The sequence below is a fragment of the Phacochoerus africanus genome, chromosome 9 (genome assembly GCF_016906955.1).
Source record: "Phacochoerus africanus isolate WHEZ1 chromosome 9, ROS_Pafr_v1, whole genome shotgun sequence".
Lineage (NCBI taxonomy): Eukaryota > Metazoa > Chordata > Mammalia > Artiodactyla > Suidae > Phacochoerus > Phacochoerus africanus.
The window spans coordinates 18,269,172-18,295,752 of record NC_062552.1 but is presented as its reverse complement, the minus strand read 5'-3'; the positions used below and the strand labels follow the sequence as shown (position 1 = coordinate 18,295,752).

At 34.0% G+C, this 26,581-nt stretch overlaps 1 long non-coding RNA gene across 2 annotated transcripts in view; it reads right to left on the bottom strand.

The window, feature by feature from the left end:
- Positions 1–9,353, bottom strand: part of LOC125136270 (uncharacterized) — a 94,836-nt gene extending 85,483 nt beyond the window's left edge. For both annotated transcript variants that reach the window (XR_007137142.1, XR_007137143.1), the window contains exon 1: positions 9,308–9,353. This is a non-coding gene — a long non-coding RNA (uncharacterized LOC125136270). The remainder of the gene's footprint in view (positions 1–9,307) is intronic.
- Positions 9,354–26,581: the final 17,228 nt, after the last annotated feature.

Here is a 26,581-nt window from a genome sequence, read left to right as displayed (position 1 = left end):
ATATTTAGCTCATTATTAGCAAGTAATATTTGTTTACTCTGTGCTGGGCACTGAGCTAGTGCATTCCATTTGGTTTCAGTACTGATAAAATTATATCTGTATTTTTTGGTGAGAACACTGGGACTTAAGACTTAATTTCCAAATACAATGTCTAAGGAAATTCAGAAAACAAATGAGAGTCTGAGATTATACCCTGGAAGCCTTTTTTTCTTAACCCATCTGAACCTTAGCAGGTCATAATGCCAAACAAATAAAGGCATTGAACAATTCCTAAATTATAGGAATTCCTAACAATTTCTAAGTTAGAGGTTCTAAAAATCTGTATTACTGTCATACTCATAATATATATTGTTTTTCAAATGAATGAATTTGGAATTTATATGGTAAATATGTCTCTGACTAATTACAGAAACACAAGCCATCTCTTTTGAATCATCTATGATGCCCAGAAATAAACCTAGTGGGCCTGGTGAGAAAGCAGTATTGAGTTACCAAGTCTAAGGTGCCTTTCAGACACTTCATTCACTCCTTGGCACATTTCTGGTCAAACAAAGTGGCAGGGGGGGTGGGGGAGACTCATTCAATTTTTATGGAATAGAATAAAAATATGAATTAATAAATTCATGATGAAATGTGTCCCTTTCATGTCCCAGACCTATTTCCTTGACTCAGTTGTTATTATTGACTTAATCACCACTTGATCACTTTATTATTTTTCTGGTTTTAGGAGTCTATTATTTTGTTCAGCTTCCTAGGCCAAACTAATACTATTCAACACCAATATATGCATGCTCAGAGAAGAACTGAATTATCAGATATAGGAGATTTACCAAAAACACACATAATTATTCTTTCCTTATATCCAAATATATATATACCAATGTGCTATATTTAGTACCACAAAATACCAAAGTATATTGAAGGATTAATAGTCATTAACACTACTATCACCCTAAGAGTTATTCTTTATTATTTTCTAGCAAATACCTGACCACTAAGAGGCTAAGTAGGTTTGAAAAAGAGAATCTTTTAGAAAAGTTATGTAATTATTGGAAAACCAAGAGTCAGGTGATTAAAAATACAAAAAGTAAATTAAAAACTTTATCTACAAGGTAGATGATATAAAACATTTATAAAAATTAAAGAACTATAATTTTTTCATATTTTACTAAATTATATTTTTATAAATGACAAACATTTATACTTAATTTTTACATTTTATTCAAATATATATTAGATATGGTATATGTATTATACATAGAAAAATATAAAGTATATATGACAGGAACGAATGAAAAAGGTAATTAAATAAATTATACCTATATAAAGAATGAGAAAAAATGCCATCTACAGATAATAAAAGAATAATAAGAGCATAATGCAAATAAATTTGACAATCTAGAAAAAAACGGACAAATTTCTGAAAAATGAAAACCTCCAAAGTACATTCAAGAAGAAACAAATAATCTGAACAGTCCTGTGTCTATCAGAAAATTGGAGATGTAGCTAAACCTTACCCAAGAAAATTATCAAGTATTATTATATATATCTGTGTGTGTGTATATATATATAGATATATATATGCATGCAAAACCAGAAGTAATATAAGAAAAACTACACTTTTTATTTTTAACAAAATTCTTCACAAAATTCTGCAAATGAAATCCTAGAGAGAGAAAGAGAATAATACATCAACACCATGTGTGGTTTACCCCAGGAATGCAGCATTGATTTAACATTTGAAAATTAATCAATATAAGTAACTATATTAAGATACTCAAAGTGAAAATCCATCTAATCATTTCAAGAGATGCATAAAAACCATTTCACAAAATCTAACATCCATTCCTTATAAAAGCTCTCAGAAAACTAGGAATATAAAGAATTTACTCAACCTGACAAAGATAGCTATGAAAAACCTACAGCTAACATCATACTTAATGGAGAAATATTAAATGCTCTCTCCCTAGGATCAGGAACACTGATAACAAAAAATCAGAACTTGATTAAAAAAACAAAATTTAAAGTAGTAAAAACATTACTTAGTAATAAGTCTGAAAACAAAGCAATTATCTGAAAAGTAATTAATATCCACAATACATAAGGAATTCATACAACTCAACAGCAACAAAAACAAAATAATCTGGTTAGAAATAAGAATCCAAGGAGTTCCCACTGTGGCACAGCAGAAATGAATCTGACTAGTATCTATGAGTATGTGTGTTCGATCCCTGGCCTTGCTCAGTGGTTCAGGAACCTGGCCTTGCAGTGAGTTCTGATGGAGATCATAGATGTAGCTCTGATCCTGCGTTGCTGTGGCTGTGGCTTAGGCCAGCAGCTGTAGTTCCAATTCGACCCTTAGCCTGGGAACTTCCATATGCCACAGGTGCAGCCCTAAAAATCAAAACCAAAAAGGACTCGGCTGCAGTGGCTCAGGTTCAATCCCTGGTCTGGGAAACTTCCATGTGTTGCAGGTGCATCAAAAATAATGATAATAATAGTAATAATAAAATAAGCAAAGGACCTAAATAGACATTTTTCCAAAGAAACTATTCAAATGGCCAAGAGGCACATGGTCATCAGGGAAATGCAACACCACGAAGTGATACCACCTAGAATGACTGTTATCAAAAGAAAAAGAAAAAAAAAGAGACAGCAATGATGGCAATGATGCAGAGAAAAGAGAACTCTTGTGCACGCTTGGTGGGAGTATAAACTGGTATAAACACTATGGAGAAAAGTATGGAAGGGCCTGAAAAAATTAATATCAGAACTACCATATAACCCAACAATTCCACTTCTGGGTATATATCTACAGAAATAAATCACTGTTTTGAAGAGCTATCTGCTCCCCCATGTTCACTGCAGCAAGATTTATAATAGCCAATACATGAAAACAAGTATCCATCAATGGATGAATGAATAAGAAAATATCGTATCTATGTAATATTATTTATCCATCAAAAAGAAGGAAATCCTGGCATTTGTGACAGCAGGAATGAATCTTGAGAACATCATGCTAAGTGAACGATAGACAATAAAAGACAAATACTGTATTATATCACATGTGGAATCTTAAAAAAACTCAAACTTATAGAAACAGAGAATAGACTAGTAGTTATCTGGGGCAGTGTGGGGGTGGGTGGGGGTGGGTAGCATGGGTGAAGGTGGTCAAAACATACAAACTTCTAGTCATAAGATAATAAGTTCTGGGGAATGTCATGTACAGCCTGGTGACTACAGATAAACAGTGCTGTGTTGTGCATATGAGTGTTGCTAAGAGAGTAGACCTTGAAGTTTTCATTACAGGAAAAAAATTAACTGTCTGAGGTAATGGAAATTAACTAAATTTACTGTGGTGATCATTTTACAAAATATACATATATTAAATCATTATTTTGTACACATTGAAGTTATACAATATATGTCAATTGCTTCTAAATAATACTTCAGAGAAAAAAAAATCCTACATGTTATTTTATGTCAATTACATCTCAATAAAACTGTTAAAAACTTGAAGTAAGAAAGATAAATATGTATTTGGGAGGTGTTTACCCTAGTGGAGAGGGTTAGATGTATGCATTGTGAGAAGATCCTCTGGTTAACTGAATTTTATTGTTAAGATCCTACATTTTGTGTTAAGTAGTGTGTTAAAGTGTGCTTTTAATATTATTAAAAATAATATTGTGATTATAATAGAAAAAAGCAGAATGATCCAATGATGATATTACATTTTAAAATGATGGTTGTAATGTTTAATCTGATTATCTTCTCTACATGTCTTCCTAAAAGATAATAATAACTATAATAATATTTTCCAGAGTCTATTCAAATGTTTTTAAACCTTGAGTATAAGTTATAGCAACAATTCAGTTCTACATTATTCTGGAGTAGAAGACTATTTTAAATTCTATTTCAAGTTTTGAGCTAGAGAGAAATAATACTGCTCTCAGTTTCCTCAAGGATATGCTTTTAAGTATTCTGGTAGTTATACTTCAGGATATTATTATGTTTAATAATGGTCAAATCGAGTACAAGAATGCCACATGAAAAATCACTTTTTAAAATGGGTTTCAGGATTCTGTACCTCACCCATGACCTATGCCATTTCTTTGTGCATTCAGACATGAAACTTAACAATCTAGTCTCCAAAGAATGGCTTTTAATGCTCTGACTTTTGAAAAAGGTGGAGAGATATGAGCCTTGTGTTGACTTATTTTTTTCTTGTGGTGAAGGGTGGAGTAATGTGTGGATATGTGATGTTTTTCCGAGGTTTCTGGCAAGTATCACACCTCTGACCATGATCTCAACAGGAGGACTTGAGCCAAATGTTCCCCCATTGGTTTTTCTCCTCTAATATATGAGCTTGTAGCAGACCTTAAATCATGGTTTGGTAATGTATTTAAAGCTATGACTTTAATAGTCCTGAAATGCTCAGTTTTTTTCTAGAATGATAATGAAATAAATTGACTAATAGCTGTGAATTCTTCAAAACAGATGTTGGTGGAGAGCTTTTCTCATTGCACAAATCCAGGCAGAAATTCATACAGAGTACAACCTGGAAGGTGGCCCTGGAGTTGTACAACCATTCAGCTCTCAATAGTTAAAGTTTAAGATATATCAGAAGTCAGTGTGTAACCTTTTATGATGAGCATAAATTTTATTCTTCAGGAGTAAAATTAGTTGGTAGCTATTCAAGAGGTCATTACATAAATTTTATGATTTTATGAATCTTTATTTTTGGCATTTTTAGTGAAATGGTTTGGTAAGATGATTTCCTAACAAGTTTAAACCCATACAAATAACTTACAGATCATAATTTTGAAAATACTCAAAATCTTGCACAAGAAATCATGGAAATACATTGCCATTTCATAATCATCAGTGTTGCCACTTTTTCATACATTTTTAAAATAACAAATGACTTAACCTGTGCTTTCCAAAACAAACAAATAAACCAAACCAAAAAAAACAAACAAAAAACCCAGCAGCTGAGAACAGAGGTTTGAGGTGGGGCACAAGAAGTTTTCAATAAACTCCAACCTTGTGTGCTCCCTCCTGGTACCATGTATATCTCATCTATCAGATGGCCTTCTCAGTGGAGGAGCGCCTTTATCTTTACAAAAGTCACAGAAAAATAGTATTGGAATAGATACAGTCTCCTCTGATACGTGGGCCTGTGCCGTACTTGACATTCACATATATATAATGCCTCATCATATTTTTAATTATTTCATTGGGTTAAGCAAAGAAATGCTTATTTCTAGAGGCATTACTATATATTATGAAATTCATAATTGTTATTGCATTAGCTTTATACTGCTTAACTGCCCATCAGAAATGTTATACTTCAGTGATGGTGAATGAAAAATCGGTTGTCATTAACCCTAACCAGCACTGAGTCCTGTCATTTTTGCTACTTCTATTTAATTTGTACAAAATAAAATCCAGAGGCTTAAGTCCTTAAGTTGCTTGATCATGTGCCTTCTAGTACAGGTTTCATGAAAAACTCCCTAATTGATTAGCATTTGAATATGAAATTCAGTATTTATATATCAAAATGCAGTGGAAATATTTTCCCAGAGCACTCTAACACTGAGCAGAAATTCTTACTCTAGGAGATCAAGAATTCAGCTCCTTTCTCTTTGTCTACATTATTTCTCTTATTTTTGAACATGATAACTTCTATTTTCCTTAAAAAATAATTTTCAGTATAGACAATACTGGATAAGTAAATATGCATTATTTATAGGAAGTCTAGTAACTAACATGTGCTCTATCTACTAATCCGATAGCAATAGAAAGTGCTCCACAGTGACAAAAAACTCATCAGGATATTGTGGAGACACAGGTGGTAAAATTCAGGAAGTTTAATAAAAATTCATTTTGGGGAGTTTGTCATGGCTCAGTGGTTAACGAACCCGACTAGTAACCATGAGGTTGCGGGTTCGATCCCTGGCCTCACTCAGTGGTTAAGGATCCGGCATTACCATGAACTGTGGTGCAGGCCAGTGGCTACAGCTCCGATTCGACCTCTAGCCTGGGAACCTCCACATGCCGCAGGTGCGGCCCTAAAAAGACAAAAAAGAAGCCCTCCCAAAAATTCTTATTGAACAATAAAAATGAAAATAATATTCAGTAAGAAACTTCTCAGCAAGACTGATAAATTAGAATGACATGAGTAGGGAAGAAACTGCAGAAAAGAATGACATTAGATTCCCTTTCTAATAGAATTTTTGCTTCAAAATAATTCAATGAAAAATTTATGCACATGTTCACAAGCATATGTGCACGTGTACACACACAAACACACACTTTCTCAAAACTCCAAATAGTGTCTGCATAAGTTTTTATCTTTTGCTTGGCAAAACAGATGTCCACCTTTTTTCAGTCAGTTTCTAAGTCTTGTGTAGTTTATACATATACATGATAAACATTTTAGATAGGGATGGCTCAAATAGTCACATATCTCCACATCATTTATTCTCCCATGTATTTAACATAAATCCTAATTTTGAAATTAATTCCTTTTGCTCCAGTCACCTTTTTTTTCAGTTTTATTTATTCATTCTGCAAGTTCTATTATCGGTGAAATTGTTAAGTAAGGTGCGATGTGCGATTGGCTCAAAAGTATCAGTAGTATAGCAACTATTAGAAAGCATGGTTCTAATTATATTTTTACTGGCAGTCCAATCTTTATGTAAGAAAGGCTGTGCCATATCTTCTGATATGTGTTGCAATACTTACCAAACAAGGTGGATGGGTGAGAAGAAGTGTAATTCAGAAATATTCATACACAGGTAAATTTTCCACTTCATATCTCACATTTCTCAAACATTCATTATTATTAGAAGCAAGGATATAAATTGCAACTTCTCTGACTCCTTGAGTATTTATACATGGCTGTAGCATTCCTACTGCCCTAGAGGGATTTTGCTTCTTAGGCTCCATTTATTGATAGAATTTTGGAAAAGGTAACTAGCCAACTTATAATAATTTAGAGAACTAGGTTATTAGCCCCTAAAGTTTTCATATTCCTGGATTGATAGAGTTTCTTGTATTTCTGTAAATAATGATCAGTGTCCCACTTCTTGCATAACCAAGAAATCTCTTATAGGATCTAAACCTACTGGGGATGAGAATTGTAAACTCTGAACAATTTTTTTAAAAAAAGAAATACTGATGCTAAAAATGAACAACAGCAGAAAGATTTTTTTCAGGAGTAAAAATCTCGGGGGAGGGGGGAAGGATAGCTTAGCTCAGATGATTTTCTATTTCTAAAGCTTTTGGTCAAAGATATACTGCACATATATCAGCTAAAATTTTGACAGAAAACCTCAGAACTTTGTGCCTTGAAGAACCAGAGAAGAGACTTTGAGGCAACTAACAGCTGTTTTAAAGTGAGGGTGAGTCAATAAAAATGAGAACCAGAGAAAGGAATCGCTATATTTTGTGTTATAAACTCTGCCAAAATTGGTTTCACTCTTGAACCACATATACTTCTGATAGCCTCCAGAAAAGGATAAAGAGACAAAAATAAAATCATATTTGAGAATCAGAATTTAGATTCCTGCTAAATTGCCTGCTAAAATTACAAAATTTAAGATGTTCTGAAATGAATAAAACAGAATACTCAGCCTCCAGCCTCCACAGTATTTCATTGCTCAACATACATTCCAAAATAACTCTGCATATGAAGAACCAAAAAGATCTGACCCATTTCAAATAGGAAAAAACAATCCCGAGACAATCCATATATTATAATTAGCAGGCAAGTATTTTATAGCAATTATAAAAATATTCCAGGATATAAGAGAAAGTATGCTCACAATGAATAAATAGGAACTAGAAAAGAAATGGAAACTATAAAAGGAAACAAATGGGCATTATTTACATGAAAAACACAATATATGAAATTTAAAAAGGAAACCCAACAAATAATATGGGCAAGAGAAAGTCAGCAAAGTTTGAAAGAAAAAATAGGAAAATTGAAAAAAACAAACGAAAACCAAGGCCTCAAGAATGTGTGGAGCTATAGTAAAAGATCTAACATATGTGTAACTGGAGTCCCAGTAGAAGATAAGAGAAAGAATTGAGCAGATGATGTATTTGAAGAAATAACGTCCATTATTATATTCATTTTGTAAAATATATAAATCTAAAGATACACAAAGTTTTGCAAATATCATGCAGGATAAATATGAAGAAAATTATGCTCAAGGCACATCATAGTCAGAACATTAAATGCTAAGAATATAAAAAACTTGAAAGCAAAAAAAAAAACAGCACACTAAATGCTAAGTATATAAAAAATCTTGAAAACAAAGAAAAACAGCAATGCTAAGTATATAAAAAATCTTGAAAGCAAAGAAAACAGATTTCTCATTAGAAAATAGTGAAGAAACAGTGAACCAACATCTTAAAAGTAATTGAAAAAATAATTCTATATTTTGAAAAGTTATCCTTCAAGAATAAATGTGAAGTGAGACCATTTTCTAATAGAGAAGAAAAACTAAGATAATTATTTTCCATCAGACTTGCATTACAAGAAATGCTAAAGGAATTCTTCAGAATAATATAAAGAAACATTACTACATTGTCCTGAGGGGCTTATAATTTCATGTATGTGTAATATGTATGACAATTATATCATAAAAAATAGTTGCACAATTTGTACATTTTATGTAAAACGGCATAATATTAACATTACATAGAATGAAAAATAATGTTTTATTACAATCTTTAGAGCAACCACTAAAATTTAATATAAAAGGTCAAGCTAAAAAAAGCCAATAAGTACGTTAAAATGAAATTCTAATGATATTTAAAGAATCCAAAAGAATGCAGAAAAGGACAAAAAAATGGAAGCAAACAGAAAAAAAATAGCAGAAGGATATATATAAAAATCACAACTATGACAATAATTACATTAAATATTAATGGACTAAGCACTCCAATTAAAAGTCAGTGATTATCAGAATGGATTAAAAAAAAAACCACAGAATCTGACTGTGGGTTATATACAAGAGTTTCCCTTTAAATATAACAACATAGATAAGGTGAAAGTAAATGGATGGAAAAAGGGTGTGCTATGCTTACAATATGGCTAAAAGGGCCTAACTGGCTCTGGTAATATCAGATTATCTAATCTTTAAAAATATTTCTAGAGGAAAACAAGGATATATCACACTGATAAAATGCTCAATTCATCAGGAATACATGCAGTCATACATGTTTATGTGCCTAATAACAGAACTTCGAAACATGTAAAAATCTGACAGAATTAAAGAGTCAATTTCACACTTACCATTGGAAACTTTAACACCACTCTCCCAGTAACAAATAGGACACCTAAAACAAAAACAAAAACAAAAATTAATAGGTTGTTTTGGTAATGCTGTCAACCGTCTTGCCCTAAGTGATATGTAAGGAACACTGCAGCCACCAACTGGAGAAAACATACTCTTTTCATGAGCACTTAGTACATTCACCAAGACAGAAATTATGCAAGAATATAAAGCAAATATGGATTAATTTAATGTAAGTAAATCACACAGAGATTGTTCTCTGGCCACAAGGGGTGTAATTATAAGTCAAAGACCGTAAAATATCTACGAGAACCACAAATATTTTCAAATTAAACAAGACACTTCCAAATAACCCATGAGTCACAGCATAAATCACAAATAAAATTGAACAATATTTCCAACACATCAAAATTTGTAGTATACAGCTTAAATAGTGCTGAAGAAAATTACAGTTTAAAGTGCTTTATTAGAAATGAAATAATAATCACTCTTGAATAATCAGAGATGAAGGAGAAATCTGACAGAATGAGATAAATTTTAAATTCCCCCAAGGCTAAAATAGGTTATCTGAAATTCTGAGGAACGTTTAGCTTTATAAATTTGGAATTTTTATCCTTTCAATTTCTCTTTCAGCCCAAGAAAGTCCCAATATTTAGTTAACTGGATAAATTTGGTTTGAGTGTACCTGCTTCTTCCATTTCTTTCTTACTTCTTTACCCTTCATCTCCTATCTTGGGTCCCTGATTGATGGTTCCTAAATAAATTCAAGGCTGAATTTATCCTCAGTCAGATTCTGTGGTTTTCCTCTTCTAGTATCTATGCTAGTACTATTGTTGATGTATCAGTTCCATAGATTTTCCTGAAAATTAACCACTCTGAATGACTGAGGTAAGCTATTCCTACAGGCATTCTTTTCCAAAGCCAAACCCCACTTTTGGCAATAACTGTGAAAACAAATCTGATTCACAGATGTCATTCAAGTGAAGTTAATTCTTAAGTTCAAAACTTTATGTGTGGTTCCCCAGCCTCAACCTTGTAACTACTCACTGGAACATCTCATCAGTTCAGGATGAGAAGGACCTGTGTGGTCCTCACATCCAGTGTTAATGTACAAGTCAGAAGAACAAGCCTGAACCCGACAAAGCATCATTTCCAAATCACGGACGCTAGGCAAATACAGAGAGCTGAAAAATTTGAGGGGTTCTCCTCTGGTGCAGTGTGTTAAAGATCTGGCATTGTCACTGCAGTGGCCCAGGTTGCTGCTATGGTGTGAGTTCAGTCCCTGGCCTGGGAACTTCCACATGCAATAGGTGCGGCCCCAAAACATTAAGAATTGTTTTTTAGCTTTTGAGTTGTGACAAGCTAATAATCAGTTTACTTTGGCAATGTAACTTTTATACATTGATGAGATAAGGCCTAGAATACAAAAAAATCTTGATTTTAATCTCTGCCTTTTTCTGCCATACTCTAAAAATCACATAACATCTAAAGTGGTATTCTACTGATAAGAGATTTAGTGTACACAATCTAGTACTGATGGTCAGTATATTCCATTTCTTTTCGTTAATTTATTTGACATAAAAATATCATGTATGGCATATACATAATGAGGTTTAGAGGCCATTGTAATGAGGGACACATTTACTTTTTAAAAATGTCATTTTTGCTTTATAGTTTGTGGTGAAACACATGTCGTCTTAATATAAGTGTACCATATTTTATTACATGTCAATTATGATATTGAGGGAAGAAGATATTATTCTATGACCCACTACACAAGGTTTTTTAGGAGATCATTGCACTGTATATTTCAGAGAAAAGTTCAAAAAAGTTTAGAGTGAAATTATTTCTTGGATTTAAAGGTATTACTCACTGCTATTTTACAAAGCAATGTTCATCTCATGTGTCTCTCCTACTGCCAAGTTGTACTTAGTTTAGCAGCCTTGGGGATACTAGAAAAACAAATAAATAAAAGGATTGTTTAAAATTAGTATTTGATTGAAGTAAGAAATCCTGAAACCCTAGATTCCAGGTGGTGGAAAACTAGATGGCACCTGAGCACTAAGGCCAAAATTCAAACAAAGGTATAGATTTGATCCAGGCCTTCTTTACATGCAACAAATTTGCCATGGTTATAAGAGATATAACTTTATCAGCTTGACTGATTTTAGTATCATATATCTTTCTTTTTCCATATTTTCCCCTTCTTTGGAGGTGACTATGTTATTGACCCTGGGAATCGTTGCAAGTAAAGGATATAAGCAATGAAGCAAAATCTCAAGAAGAATAAATCAGAAACTGCTTTAGACTTGATGTTTATGACTTATAAATCTTATTTCTGTAATATTTATATGCTCAAGTAATATGCTCAAGTTAATTTTGTAAATTTTATTATTGGATGCTATTTTCATAAATTAGTATTTTTTGAGGGGACTGCTCATTTGCTTCTATCCTAAGACATTAGCATGTGAAAAAAAAGAGAGATGGGGCTAACTGGGAGAGAGGAAGGGGGGTCATGACTAACAGTTCAGCTTACTTTGTTCTAAATGTTCTACATGTATTACTTAGTCATCACCCACCCACACACCCACACCCACACCCAGAAAACATATGATACTATAAAAGTAGGTAATATTAGTCTCCTAATTTTACATATGAGGAAACTGAGGAAGAAAGACTTAGAAGTGACTTGCCCAAGAATACCTGCACCATAGCTGTGGCAATGCCAGACCCTTAACCAGCTGAACCACAATGGAACTTCCTAGAGAATATATTTTTAACCACTGTACTATTATATTAAAGAAATATCCTTCATAAGTTAAATATTAGAGTTCTGTGAGGAGCATGGTAATAACATTCAACTATTGGCCTCAGTAAAGCAGACTTCAAATTCCTCTGTTCAGAAAATCTGTGAAGAGGTTGTAAGAGCTAGGATGCATCACCCCATCTCTACACTGAATTTTTTTTTCCACCGAAAATAACTGAGTTGAGTAAATGATGTATCTTTTATCAAGACTCTCTTTTGACTGCATGTTATTTAACTATTTTGCAGTTCTGATATTGCATTCATACACAGGAAGAGTGACCCATGGTAATAAATGCAAAGAGTTTTCTTCTGAAAATAGACTCACAAAAACTTTGTGGCAAAGGAAGCTGAAATATTAAACAAAAATTGTGGCTGATTTATTCAGTTAATCCTATAGTTCTAAATAAAAGTTTCAGTGTAAAAAGTACAAGATAATAGTATAAATGGAAACATTGACAAGAGACATTTATAATAGTAACACTGAACAATATGCATTATTTTATTCATGACCAGTGTGGATTTTTTCAGCCATTATTTCACCCTGGTTCTTACTGTGAAAAAAGTCTACCAGAAGCAAATGAAGACAAATTACAGAAGCATACATATTTAAATGCCAAAGCCTACTACAAAGTTATTTTCCCAAAGTGAAAATATATAATACCTTCACAATGTATGCAGTTTTAAATTGTCTTTGTTTCAATATGAAATAGTGTATTATTTTGACCCATGTGTTTTATTAAATCCAATTGCTGTTGATATTCAAATTGCAATATTTCACTTAGGTCTGTTGGACTTTAAACTATTCTATGTTCCCGAATATACTTGTACATATTGAATCATGGTAAACTATAAAATTTGACAATCTGAATTTTTTTTCTATCAGAAATCCCTCTAGGATTTTATTAACAATAGCAAACTTTGCTTTATTATACATTATTATTTATACACTTTTGAAGCAACTTCTCCTACATAGGATTCAAAAGCATGTGTCAAAGTGATAGGCAGATAGTTGGGAAATTGCTTGCTAAGGTAGGGGTATAGATCCCTGATTAATAACTTTCCAAGATATTTCAATAGCCAAGTTCAATTTCAATTAAAGCTGTTGAAATGCCCAAAATACTGAAACATTTCTTTCCAGGATTGTCCTGATATATCTGTTCTGTCTTAGAGTGGGATTCACCTGCTACTTTTTCTGTTATGAGTATCTAGCCATCTTCCCTCACATTTCCTCTCTGGGCAGTCTGTTGGCCCAGCTCAATTAAAGGACAAATCCATTGCAGTCTGCATCGTAGGAATTATAATGAAGTCAGCTGTCAAACTCCTATCTTGCAGCTGCCCCTCTGTGGGTAATCTGATGGCCACTTGTCAGCTGTTTCACCCAGTCAAACACAGACAAAGGGTCTCTGATGGCCTGCTTTATTCTAATCAATCTACACGAAAGCAGATGTTGAAATCCCAATAGGAAAAGGTGTAATTTGATTTAGCATTCAGAACTGCCTTCTCCTATTGATAGATCCGAGTTCTCTGAACTTGTATCCTTTTGCAACCATGGGGCAAATACCTTTGTGTTTATTTATTTTCCTCGTTCTGTCATTAAAAATAATTCTTTAGAATAATATTTTTGAGGACAGGACATTACCCAGTGAAATATAACAGAATATCATAAATTAATTGGTCTTTCAAGGTGGAAAAAATCTAGGTGACTTGGGTTTTGAAGGTGATATCTATAATTTTCTAAATATGCTAAAGTGAGCCAGATGAACTTGTGAGATGTTCATTTATTCTTCTATTTTTCTTTATTTTCTGCCAAAAAAAGTTTTTTTCCCTTAATTAGGCAGAAGCCATTAAGCATGACTAGATTAAGAGAAATAAAAATGATTAATACCAATTATACCCAATTACAGCCTGTTTTCCATTCTCCAATCACAAAAATTAAAGTTACCTGTTTTCTTAATGATTTCTCTTCTTTTAAAACAACTTAAATCAACACACATACTATTAATTGTATTCAGAACTTTAAAAAACATGTGATTTTGATTATACAATCATTAACTCTGTCACTGTGACTATAGCAGTTATATTTCCTAACTTCAAAATAAGACATATATCTAGGAAAATCTAGCTTCAAACAAGATGGTTTGTCTTTTTATTACTGATGATCTATAATTTCCATTTCTAATGTCTTTCTGAAGGTGGTAAATTCTTCTTCATATTTTTGAAATATTGAGTACATGGAAATAATTATTTCTTGAAGATATGATCATAAAATAGACTAAGGGAGCCAGACCACTTATCTTAAATCTGCAAAAATAGGAATAGGAATATTTATGATTGCATATTTGGGTCCATTTATATGGAAAATTAGTGACTTTCCGCAACCCAAGTCCTGCTATTAATTTATTAAATTATCTTCACTTCAAGCATTTTGTTTAGATTAATTTTGACTCAAGTTCTCAAAATATAAACTTTGTTTTTATGAGGTTTTTAAATGTCAGCATAATATTGAAATTCTGATGTGCAGAAGGAGTATATATTTTCCCTGCATATCAAGTTGCTGAAAGACATTTTTCAGTGACTTGTTATTAAATGTGCAGATATTGTTTAAAATAATCAATATCTTTCTTCGAATGGAAAAATATCCTAGAATAAAACTCTGCCCCAAGTATTTCAATTGCTGATACTGGAAGAAGTACAGAGAGATAATGTGCAATTATAAGAAGCTAAGGCCAAACCTTTGGATACAAAACATTCAATGACATTTGATAAGAAAAATCACAGCCAGTACTAGACAAAATGGGCTACTTTAGAAACCAGTATATTTTTTAAATTTTGGAATTCAATACTGCAGGTCTTCTCATATTAAAATAGTTACTATGGATGCTTTGCTGTTTGAAGATCAAGATTAGATGTAGTGTGTTTATATCAAACTTAAACCAAAAGTTTTATGTAAAAAGAAGAAATGATATTATCAGCATTCTACCATTCCTTGTAAAATCACAGCTGCCTACATTTTTGGTCTGAAGTTGCTTTGTTCTAATGGAAAAGAAGTCTGTCATAAAGATAAGAATGAAAACTTTTAACTGCCTTTGGGTGTATGAAAATGGGGGAGGTAGGGTGGGGAGGGAGTTGGCCCTGTAATTTTTGTCTATTACCCTAACTTAGGAACAAAAAAGAGTCATGGACTCTGAGGTAACTTCCTTCTCAAAAAAAAAAAAATATATATATATATATATTTAATGCCTTATTTTAGGGAAAAAAATACATATGTAAAAACTTAGGTAGCTCAATTTTCTCCTATGCAAATTGTTCTCAAAGTTTGTCTGGGACTCCTGGGAATCCTTGAAGTCCTTTTATAGTATCTGTGAGGCCAAAACTACTTCATAACAATACTAAAGTGCTATTAGCCCTTGTCACTCTAGTTTCTCTTGAGTATAAAGTGGAGTTTCCTGAGTAGCTAATGAAACGTGCACTGGATATTCGGTTTTTTAAAATTCCTCAATTTTAATTTCTAATATATAGTAAATAACAACAGATATAACCGAGATAAACAGAAGATCTTTGGGATCTTCAGTAATGTTGAAGAATTTTACTATGGACTGAATTTTGTGCCACCTCTACCCCCCAAATTCGTATGTTGATGCCTAACCCCCAATGTGACTGTATCTGGATATAAGGCTTTTTAAGTGGGAAATTGAGGTTAAGTGAGGTCATAAGGGTGGGGTTCTAATCTGACAGCATTAGTGGCCTTGTTAGAAGAGGAGGAGGGATGTCTCTCTCTTTACACACAAACATACACGTATGCACGCACACCCCAAGGAAAGGCCACAAGCAGCCACACAGAGAAGGTGGCTATCTACAAACCAAAAGGGAAGTCTTCACTAGAACCTGACCATGCTGGTTCCCTGCTCTCAGAATTCCAGTCTTCAGAACTGTGAGAAAACACATTTCTGTTTAAGCCACCCAATCTAAGGTATTTGGTTATGATGTTCTAAGAAGATTAAGTGTAAAGGGCTCTTGCAACCAAAAATCCAGAGAACCACTGATCTATTTTGATAAAGCTATGATAATGTAGGAAAAAATCAAAATCGATGACTTACTTTGGTTACAGTTATGTTTTCGAAGAAAACAGGTAGTATGTTGCACTGATATGTGTTTTAAAATGCTGGAGACCTTGCCATAATAATGTATTATGAGAGAAATATGTAATAGCCCCCCACTTGCTAAAAAATTCCTTTTTCTTTCTTCCTTCTTTTGGCTGCACCCATGGCATGTGGGAGTCCCAGGGCCAGGAACTGAACTCAAACCACAGCAGAGACTTGAGCCCTGCAGTGATAATACCAGATCCTTAACCCACTAAGCCACAAGAGAACTCCTACAAAATTCTTAACTGTGTATCAACCTATTCTTGGGGGCCTCTATCTACCCATTTGACAATATTTTCTACTCTCCTTCATCATTAAACCTCTTCTTTTTAGAAAGTAACTACAAACTCCCTTGGGTACATATTGCTTCAACATATGAACTGGGGTTGTAAATTTTCAAAGTACTATAAAATCAATTTGTTTTCTAAGTAACCTAGACATTGTCTTCCTCCCTAAACACAAATTGTGTTTATAGTTTTATTTTTTATATCATGGCATAGATAAACACAGGTCACATCTATATTTGAATTAGGACCAATTTGAGGAAAATATTCAGGGCCACTGAAATGCTTCATGAGGGGGACATTATGCCAATATAAATTACAATTATGGTGATGATCAATATTTATGTTGCCTCTGCTAGTCGCCAGAGCACATTCTGTGGCATTCTGAATAAGAGGGCTTATTTATAAGAATTGCTGTCTGCGGCAAGCTATTGAGTGACTCACAATCATAATATCATGACACTAATGCAGGCTGAGTGATGATTGGTTTCCACTTCAGTGATGATATAGTTGTGGATGGCCCAGTTTCAACAAGCAGAGGAAACTCATTATCTTTATTTATCAGATATCATATGTTGTTGTCACCTTTCTATGGAAAAGCTTTGCCTTCCAGGTGAACTCAATAAGAAGACAACTGAGAAATTGACAGGTAATGCCTTTTTTTAGTGGTGCTATTACTGTTGTTTTATTTCTAACTAACTAGACAAGACACTGGGCTTTTGTGATTTGCTTTTTATTTGTTAAAAAATTGATTTTGACTTATTTGATATAAAATCAGGCCAGATATATATTGAATATTGTGAAAATTTGCCCTAAGCATTTGATGGTGAAGAAGACTTAGAAGTCAAGATGGCACCTCCTTGTAGCCCTGGAGATGACACAGAAGTAGGGTCTAAAGATGAAATCAGGTAGGGGCTTGCCCTAAGTCTAGCTGGATGAAATCAGGCTTTCAGGGCCTCAGGGCAAACCAGCCACAAGCACATTTACTTGTTAAAGTTATGGAGTTAGGAATGCTGATAGGGAAATCCCTGGGAACACTGTTTCCCTCTGGCTCTTCTCTCGCAATTGACTTAGGTTGAAAATCCATCTATTGCAGATAACTGAAAGGACACTGTATCCCACACAGGTAAACATAATGTAGTGGAGAAAAAACTTGAGATTTAGCATCAGAACACATGGATTTGAAAATCAGCTGTAGTTTTACTGCATGTGTGACAGTATATGTTGGATGAGGTCCCTCAGTTTCTCCATAATTATCATGATAAAGCTAATGCATAAAGGCATACCTAGGAGATGATGAAGGTTCAGGGCCAGACCACCACAGTAAAACAAATACTGTAAGAAAGCAAGTCACTCAAATTTTTTAGTTTCCCAGGCACATTAAAGTTATACTTACACTGTATGTAGTCTATTAGAAGTACAATAAAATTATGTCTTAAAAAAATGATGTGAATACCTCAATTAAAAATTGTAACTATTGGGAGTTCCCGTTGTGGCTCAGTGGTTAACGAATCTGACAAGGAACCATAAGGTTGTGGTTTGATCCCTGGCCTTGCTCAGAGTTAAGGATATGGCGTTGCTATGAGCTGTGGTGTAGGTCGCAGACGCGGCTCGGATCCCACGTTGCTGTGGCTCTGGCGTAGGCTGGTGGCTATGGCTCTGATTAGACCCCTAGCCTGGGAACCTCCATATGCTGCAGGAGCAGCCCTAGAAAAGGCAAAAAGACAAAAAAAAATTGTAACTATCAGAGTTCCTGTTGTGGCTCAGTAGGTCATGAACCTGACTAGTATCTATGAGGATATGGGTTAGGTACCTGGCCTTTCTCAATGGGTTAAGGATCCAAAGTTGCTATGGCTGTGGTGTAGGCCAGCAGCTGAAGCTCCAATTCAACCCCTAGCCTGGGAACCTCCATATGACACAAGTACGGCCCTAAAAGCATCCCCCCCCAAAAAAAAAAAATTAACTTTGATCTCAGTTTTCAGCGAGTCCTAATTTTTTGCAAAATAATATTAAAGGTCACTGATCACAGACACCATAACAAATGTGATAATAATGAAAAAGCCTGAATATTATGAGTATTAGCAAAATGTTATACAGAGACATGAAGTAGCATGACAAAATGAGGTGTCCTGTACTTCATATAACAGTGTAAGTTGTAGACTGAACGCTTTTTGGTTTCTGGTTCCAGCCCTGTCATAGACACATTGCCTCACTTTGGGAGAGTTGCTTGGTATCTTGAATTGCAGCCTGTTCAGTGTAAAGAGAGGATTAATATCACCTTGCTCACAGAGTTGCAGTTGTTGCAAGGGATGAAAGTAATGGATGTAAATTGCTGAGCTTTGTATCTTCCGGATACTTAAATACTCAATAAATGTTCAACATTCATTTTTTTCCTCCAATTCTACAGGTTTCTAACACTTTAGAAACTACCAACAAAGCCAATATTTTCTCAAGCCTATGAAGTAGACACAATGAGATACTGTAAATGAAAGTACTTTGATTGATTAGAATATTAGGGAAGTGGCTATAGCTCCCACATACACAGAATGATGTAGGACAAATTGTAAATGTTTTAAAGATAAATACAATTTTAATGTCCATCAACAGATGAATGGGTAAAGATATGGTATATGTACACATATGTATATATATAATAGAATATTAGTCACATTAAGAAAAAGCTTGCAGAGTTCTCTGGTGGCCAAACAGTTAAGGATCTGGTGTTGTCACTTCTGTGACTAGTGTCATGGCACAAGTTTGATTCCTGAACTGGTAACTTCATGCTGCAGATGCAGAAAAAAGAAAAGGAATAAAAGCTTGCTGTTTACAAAGACATGGATGGACCTGGATAGTATTATACATAATCAAATAAATCAGACAAAACAAATACTATTAATGACTTCACTTATATGTAAAATATAAAAAAAAACAAAACAAATGGACAAATATAATAAGCAAAAACAGACTCAAAGATTTAGAAAACAAGTTAGAGGTTACTGGAAGGGAGAAAGATGGGAGGGTAGATAGGTGAAGAGGATTAAGAGGTACCAACTACCAGTTATAAAATAAAAAAGCTTTATAAGGAGATGTGATGTACAGCACAAGGAATATAGTCAATATTTTACAATAATTTTAGGGTGTAATCTGTAAAAATATCAGATTACTATGTTGTACACTTGAAACCAATATAATATTGTAAGTTATACATCAATGAAATAATAACTACAATTTTAAAAAGAAATTGTAGATGTATTAGTTTTTAAATAACATGTTGGCTGTAGAAAAGCTTTCTCTTATCCATTTGTGATTTTTTCCACTATCTCTACTGATTTTCTAAGCTTAGCATTTTAAAATGTGTGTATCCTGATTATTAGTTTCATTACCCCATTATTGAGTTTTCTCCCAACATTTGTTATTATGGTAACTACTACTGAGCATAAATTTCTGAGTGTGTTATGTTCATATGCATATACATTTCTATGTATATATGTGTCTGTATACATATTGAGGATGAATTCTTAGAATGGAGATATTAGATCAAATACATAAACACTTTGATCATCATCAATCTGCCTTTTAGAGAACAGCCAATATTGCTCCCCTACTAACCTCAAGCAGTATATCTTTCAAGTTCAGAAACAGACCTCCAGAATCAAGTCTGAAAGTCCAGACTGAAGGGGAGGAAGAGTGGAATAGATGCCTATTAATATCAACTGCCCCCTCACTATCACTTAAGATTAATTTCAGTCATTTTTGTATACATGGTCATGGCTTTTCTTCCCTATGATCTTGTTCACTTAGGTTTTGCTGGTCCAATCACTGATAGAAGTGATGGTATGAGTTATTATTCACTTCTCTGCACCAGCCATAATTATTCCAACTCCACATCTTAACCAAGGGATCTTTGGGAAACCTTCCCTTGTTAGTGAGCCATTCGCCTCTCCTCAATGCTCCCACAGCACCCTGTTTTCCTACCATTTATAATGTTTACAATTGTTTTCAGCATTGGATTTTCCTATCAGTAGTGAAGTTTTGAAAAGACAGACACCGCCTTTCTTGTTCATTGTTATATCTCCAGAGTCTGTCATAAACACAGTCTCTAAAATGACAGTGGAATGAAGAACAGAATAAATGAATATCTAGATGAATGAATACTCGAGGTCATATTTAAACCCCTTTCATGTTTGGAAATGTGGAACTGCAGAAGTTAATAACTTGAGAGTCATGCAGACAGTTAAATGGTGATAGTCATCTGAGAAGAGTGAGTACATAACTACTTTTCATTGGAACCCAAGTAACCCATGGTTTCTAATCATACATAAAATAGAGACAATCACAGAGGAAGACAGAAATTCCAAAGACAGGAAAAGCAGTGCGGAAATTGAAGTCAGATTTAATTCACAGCTGAAGAGGCTTGATCTTTACTTTAGATATTCTAAAATACTGAATCAACTATCTTGGGGGGGGCATCCATTTGTTATTTAATTTTTAATTCTATAAACAATCCATACTTACCAAAAACTTACAAAGTACAGAGAAGCATACATCAGAAAATTGGTATCACCTGCTTCAAATTTTTCTGGACAGACTTCTTTTACATAAAATGTATTTGAATATTTTTGCACAAAGGCAAGAGAATACTCTAGATATTTTTTTAAAAACTTTCTTTCCCTTGCAATTAAACTACATCTTTCTTTACTTCTTTGAGTCAGTACATGTACCTCTGTAACAATATTCCTAGTAATTTTATAGAATTCAATTATGATTTTACGTTGTCATTTAAATTCAATTAACTACTGTTGTTTCTAATGTTTTGCTACTACAAACAAAGCTGTGATGAAAATAGGTGTACTTGGAGTCCGTACAGTCTTATTTTAGGAAAAATTCTTCCATGTTGAATTGTTAAGTAGAAAATTCTTATGCATTTTTGTAATGCTTTTGATACTGTATTCTAAGTTGTTTTCCAGAAGGATGGAAGTAATCTACACTCCTGTGAAAATATGTATTAACACTGTATCTCTACTCTCATCTCCAAAACCTAAGCACACTGAGCATAAAGCACTCTTTCAATCTCCAATTTGATATGCAACATGAGATCTGTTAGGGATTTAACCCATAATGTTTGACTTCTGGTGTATTTGCACTTGTGAATGTTTTTTGTTTTGGGTTTTTAAAATTTTTTTATTATTATTTTATTTATTTATTTATTTGGCCGCACCTATGGAACATGGAAGGTCCCAGGCCAGGGACTGAATCTGAGCCACAGCTGCAACCTATGCCATAACTGCTGCAATGCCAGATCTTAACCCATGGCACTGGGCTAGGGAATCAAACCCGTTCCACAGCAGTGGTCCAAGCCACCACAGAGATAATGCCAGATCCCTAACCTGCTGCACCACAGCAGGAACTCCAGAACATGTGAATGTTTTTTTAACACATTCATAGCACATATTAATGTGTATGCTACCTCTTCCTAAGACTAGTGATTAGCCCAGTTGTATGGTTATCACAGTAATAACAGAGGTACAAGAGAGCAAGAAAAATACTCAAGCCTTCTTGAAATCTAGACTTAGACATTGTGACCAACCTAATTCTGCTTGGGAGGGTGTGCCATATGTCCCAATTCAAAGCCTGCTTGCGCAGGATGTCATCAAGACATTTCTTGGCAGGGGAGATGGTTACAGCAAAAGCAGAATTAAAGCTTACAATCTCATCTACCTCATTCAGTGTTGTGATGATGTTTCATGAGGTTTCAGTGTTTTTACTCCTATCCTTTTGAACAGATTCCACACCAAAACAGAAGGTGGGAAATCCACATATCACCAGGGGCCAGAAGTAGCAGAAACTACAAAGTACTTCAGGAGCATTAGTGCCCAAGGTGAAGGAAAGTGTCAAGCTGACCTATGGACAAATCAAACCTAATCTAATAAACTCTATGCCACACAAATTAAGCATCTATTTTTTCTTTTTCTTTTTTTTTTTTTGTGTGTGTGTGTCTTTTTAGGGCTGCACCTGTGTCAGACTAGGGGTTGAATTGGAGCTGCAGCTGCTGGTCTATACCACAGCCACAGCAATTTGGGCTCTGAGCCACATCTGTGACCTATACCACAGCTCACGGTAACACTGAATCCTTAACCCACTGAGCGAGGTCAGGGATCAACTCACATCCTTATGGATACTAGTTGGGTTCCTTTACACTGTGCCACAGTGGGAACTCCCAAATTAAGCATCTTTTTGGATGAATTTGATTCAGTCTCTAGTTTGATACCCTGGTTAAGCTAAATACCTTCTTTTACTATACCCTAATTTGCCTACCCTCCTATTTCCTGGCAGACATAATGGTAGAATTCACTTGGTTTTACCCAAAATTCGGTGTACTTTATGAAAACATAGTGAACTTTACTGTATGCTTTTGCAAATATAGTGAAAATTGATTTAAGACTCATCACCTTTTAGATTCCAATATATTTTAACATGTTCTTTGATAAGAATCCAGCAGCACTCAATGTAATTTTTAAAAATCACTAAAATTTGCAGTGTTTCCTCTTAGTGTCTTGGAAGCAAGTATGAAGAAAACTCCCCTGCTGGGCTCAGATTAGATTCAAGGGGCAAATGGAGCTGATTCTCAAAGTCAGACACCCATAGATATTTCTTTCTTCTATCAATCTCCCTTGGGCTTTTGTGTGGAGAGTTTTCTTTTTACCTTATTTGTTTTCTGTCATTATTTTCTGGCGCAAATCCAGCTAGGGTGTAGTGTAGAATGGTTAGGATTTTTTTCTATCCAGCCAACCACATGAAATCTCTGCTTTCATCCACTTAATTCTCTCCTAGGACCTTTCCAAAACAGAAGGTGACCTACAGCTTATTTTTAACTCTTACTCATTCAATAAACACCAGAAAAAGAAAAATTCAAGAAACACCCAATCCTCATTGAATTTAAAACCAAGAATTTTTCTTCAAAATTAGCCCACAGTTTGATCAGGTATTATAGAAAGTAGCAGTGTTAGCTGACGGGCAAGAGATGTTTTCTAAGTCTGACTAATGGCTTTGCAGCCATGCCATCCGCCTACTGTATAGCACTGAGGGACTTATTTAACACTTCTGCGTCTCAATTTGCTTTATGTAGAAATGGGATAATAGTAGCAAATTATCTCACATGAGTATTCTGGAATTCACCAAATGGCAAATTAGCTATTTTTCATCCATCAATAAGCTAAGACTTTTGGTTGCAGTGGAAAGCAGGAAAGTAGGCTTGCGTTGTAAAAGAGATGGGTTCTATTATTCACTCACAAAGAGTGAATGGTCTTTTCCACCCATTCTGGAGTTATGTTTCCTTCCCAAAGAATGAGGAGTTTAAACTACAGGATATCTAAAATCCCTTACAGTCTTATACTCTCATTCTGGTATAATGAGAGATAGAATGTTAGGGGCCATTTATTTATCCCAGAAAAATTACAAAAGAAACCATTCATTTGATTCAAAGTTTTCTTGGTTTGGCCTGACTGAATGTTTGTTAGGACTCAAAAAGGAGAGTTTAAAAATTCTTTTGACTCCAAGTCTGTTGTGAAAAAATTTAGTTTCATTTATCAATAGTAAACCTGATAGTGAAAAAAAATATTCTATGAAAAATATCAATTGGTTTGGAATTTAGGGAAGGAAGATACACCATACTGGTCATTCTTAGCAGATACCTGCTTCTATCATTTGTAACTCATTATTCATTTCAGGCTCAAAGTCATTCTTAGAAGTTTTATCATGAACTATCAGAGTTTTAGTGCATAAATGGAAAATGAAATAAATGAAACTATGTTTAAGATGAGAAACTATCTCAAGGCTTTAGTTATGATTATAATTAGCTCAAAATTTTCTTTCCAAGAGAAATACCACTTGTGTTATGTATCACTTGGTCAGTTAATTTTCTTAAATAAGATGATAAAATGATAAATATTATAACATCAGAAACCCAGGACATATGACATTATGTATACATTCTTATTAGGCTGTCAAACTACTAATTTTATTTCAAAATAAGAACTGACTTCCAAAATTACCACCCTGTATTACAAAATATATATTCTGTGGCAAGGGAATAATTTTATGAAGTCAACTAATATTCAAGATGCACACAAGCTTAATACAGCTAAGTTATAAGCAGTTAGCAGAGAAAATCCCACAGCTATTCCATTAATGAATAACAAAGTAGTGAATTTAATATTGACTTTATGTTGACAAATAGAAATACTTTGAGTATTGCCTTTCACAAGAGAGCAAGATAAAAATGTTTTAAGATAACACCAAAGCTGACAGGTTGCCACTGAAGTGCCTTTACAAAAGCTGTTTTTTCAGAAAGTACTTTAACTGCAATAAACAAAAATGGCCTAAACTATAAGGAATAAAATACAAGAAGAAATGATGAAAAAATAAGTGAGTAGAATGTATGTTAAGCTGCCAATATATTAATGCTTAATGAATTGCCCCCAATGAAGAATTAAATAGATAAAAATGGTATATAAATTGATAGTGTTAATTATAAGTGTTGAAATGTCCCTATATTTTTTTCATGGTGGGAATGGTGGGATGGGACATTTTATGACTAGATAGTTATAGATTCTGATAAGTATATATAGCTAAGTAATTATAGTAAAATTTCAAGAATAAATCATGAATGGCTAGAAATAGATTGGATATATTAATGGTATAGAATGAGGAAAAGGAATCAAACTAGGCAAGAGATAAATTTTAAAAATCTGGACAAAAGAGAGATTAAAAAAAGAGGAGACAGAAATTCCCATCATGCCTCAGTGGTAATGAACCCGACTGGTATCCATGGGGATGCAGGTTCGAGCCCTGGCTTTGCTCCGTGGGTATATATCCAGCATTGCCATGAGCTGTGGTGTAGGGCTTGGACCCTGAGTGGCTGTGGCTGGTGGCTGCAGCTCTGATTTGACTCCTATGACCTCTAGCCTGAGAACTTCCGTATGTTGCAGGTGTGGCCCTTAAAAAAAAAAAAAAGAGAGAGAGAGAGAAGAAAAACACAAAGAAAGCTGGTTTAAAATAAGTTTGCTTTTTGAAATATCACATGATTATATATGTGACTATTTTTAAAAATTTAACTTGTTTTAGCCAGGTTTGCGTTTTCCTGCTGTTCACATATGCTATATGATAGATACATATTTTAACATTTGAATATTAACATTTAAAAATATAAGACCATAGTGTAATTGAAAATATAAGACCATGGTATGATTGAAAATATGGAGAAAAATATGGAAAACATTAGCCAAAAGAAAATCAGAAGTGTATTTATATCAGAAAAGATAAGACTTTAAGATGAAATGGTCTTTAGGGTAGACAAAATAAATAGCTTTAAAATATATAAAGCAAAAAACGTATAGAATTATAGGGATAAGTTAAAAAATATTGTCAGTTATTCATAGGTCTTGCATTTCAAAGCTTGATAAAAGATACAGAAATAACACAATTAACCTCAATTTAACAAATTTTTGTTTATTGCCTTTTTTTTCTTTTTTTTTTTTTTTTTTTTGATTTTTAGGGCCACACCTGCAGCATGTGGAGGTTCCCAGGCTAGGGGTAGTATTGGATCTACAGCTGCCAACCTACACCACAGGCACAGCAACAGCAACACCAGGTCTGAGCCACATCTGTGACCTACACCACAGCTCACAGCATTGCTGGACCCTTAACCCACTGAGCAAGGCCAGGGATCAAACCTGCAACATCATGGTTCCTAGTCAAATTTGTTTCCACTTTGCCACAACAGGAACTCCTATTGCCTTCTTTCTTAAAAACCTATTAAGATACAGTTTATATACCATATATTTCAACTGTTTTATCAAGGAATAAATAATAGAAAATTTTAAATACTTGGGCATTGTTATACAGTTTGAAACTACAAAGGTTGGAAATCACCTACCTGTCTGTCAATGAGGAACTTATCTATGGAACATAAAATGTAATATTAGAAACGGCTCTCTATGTAAGCACTGTTCTAATAATAAATCTGGTGGCAGGTTTTTAGGT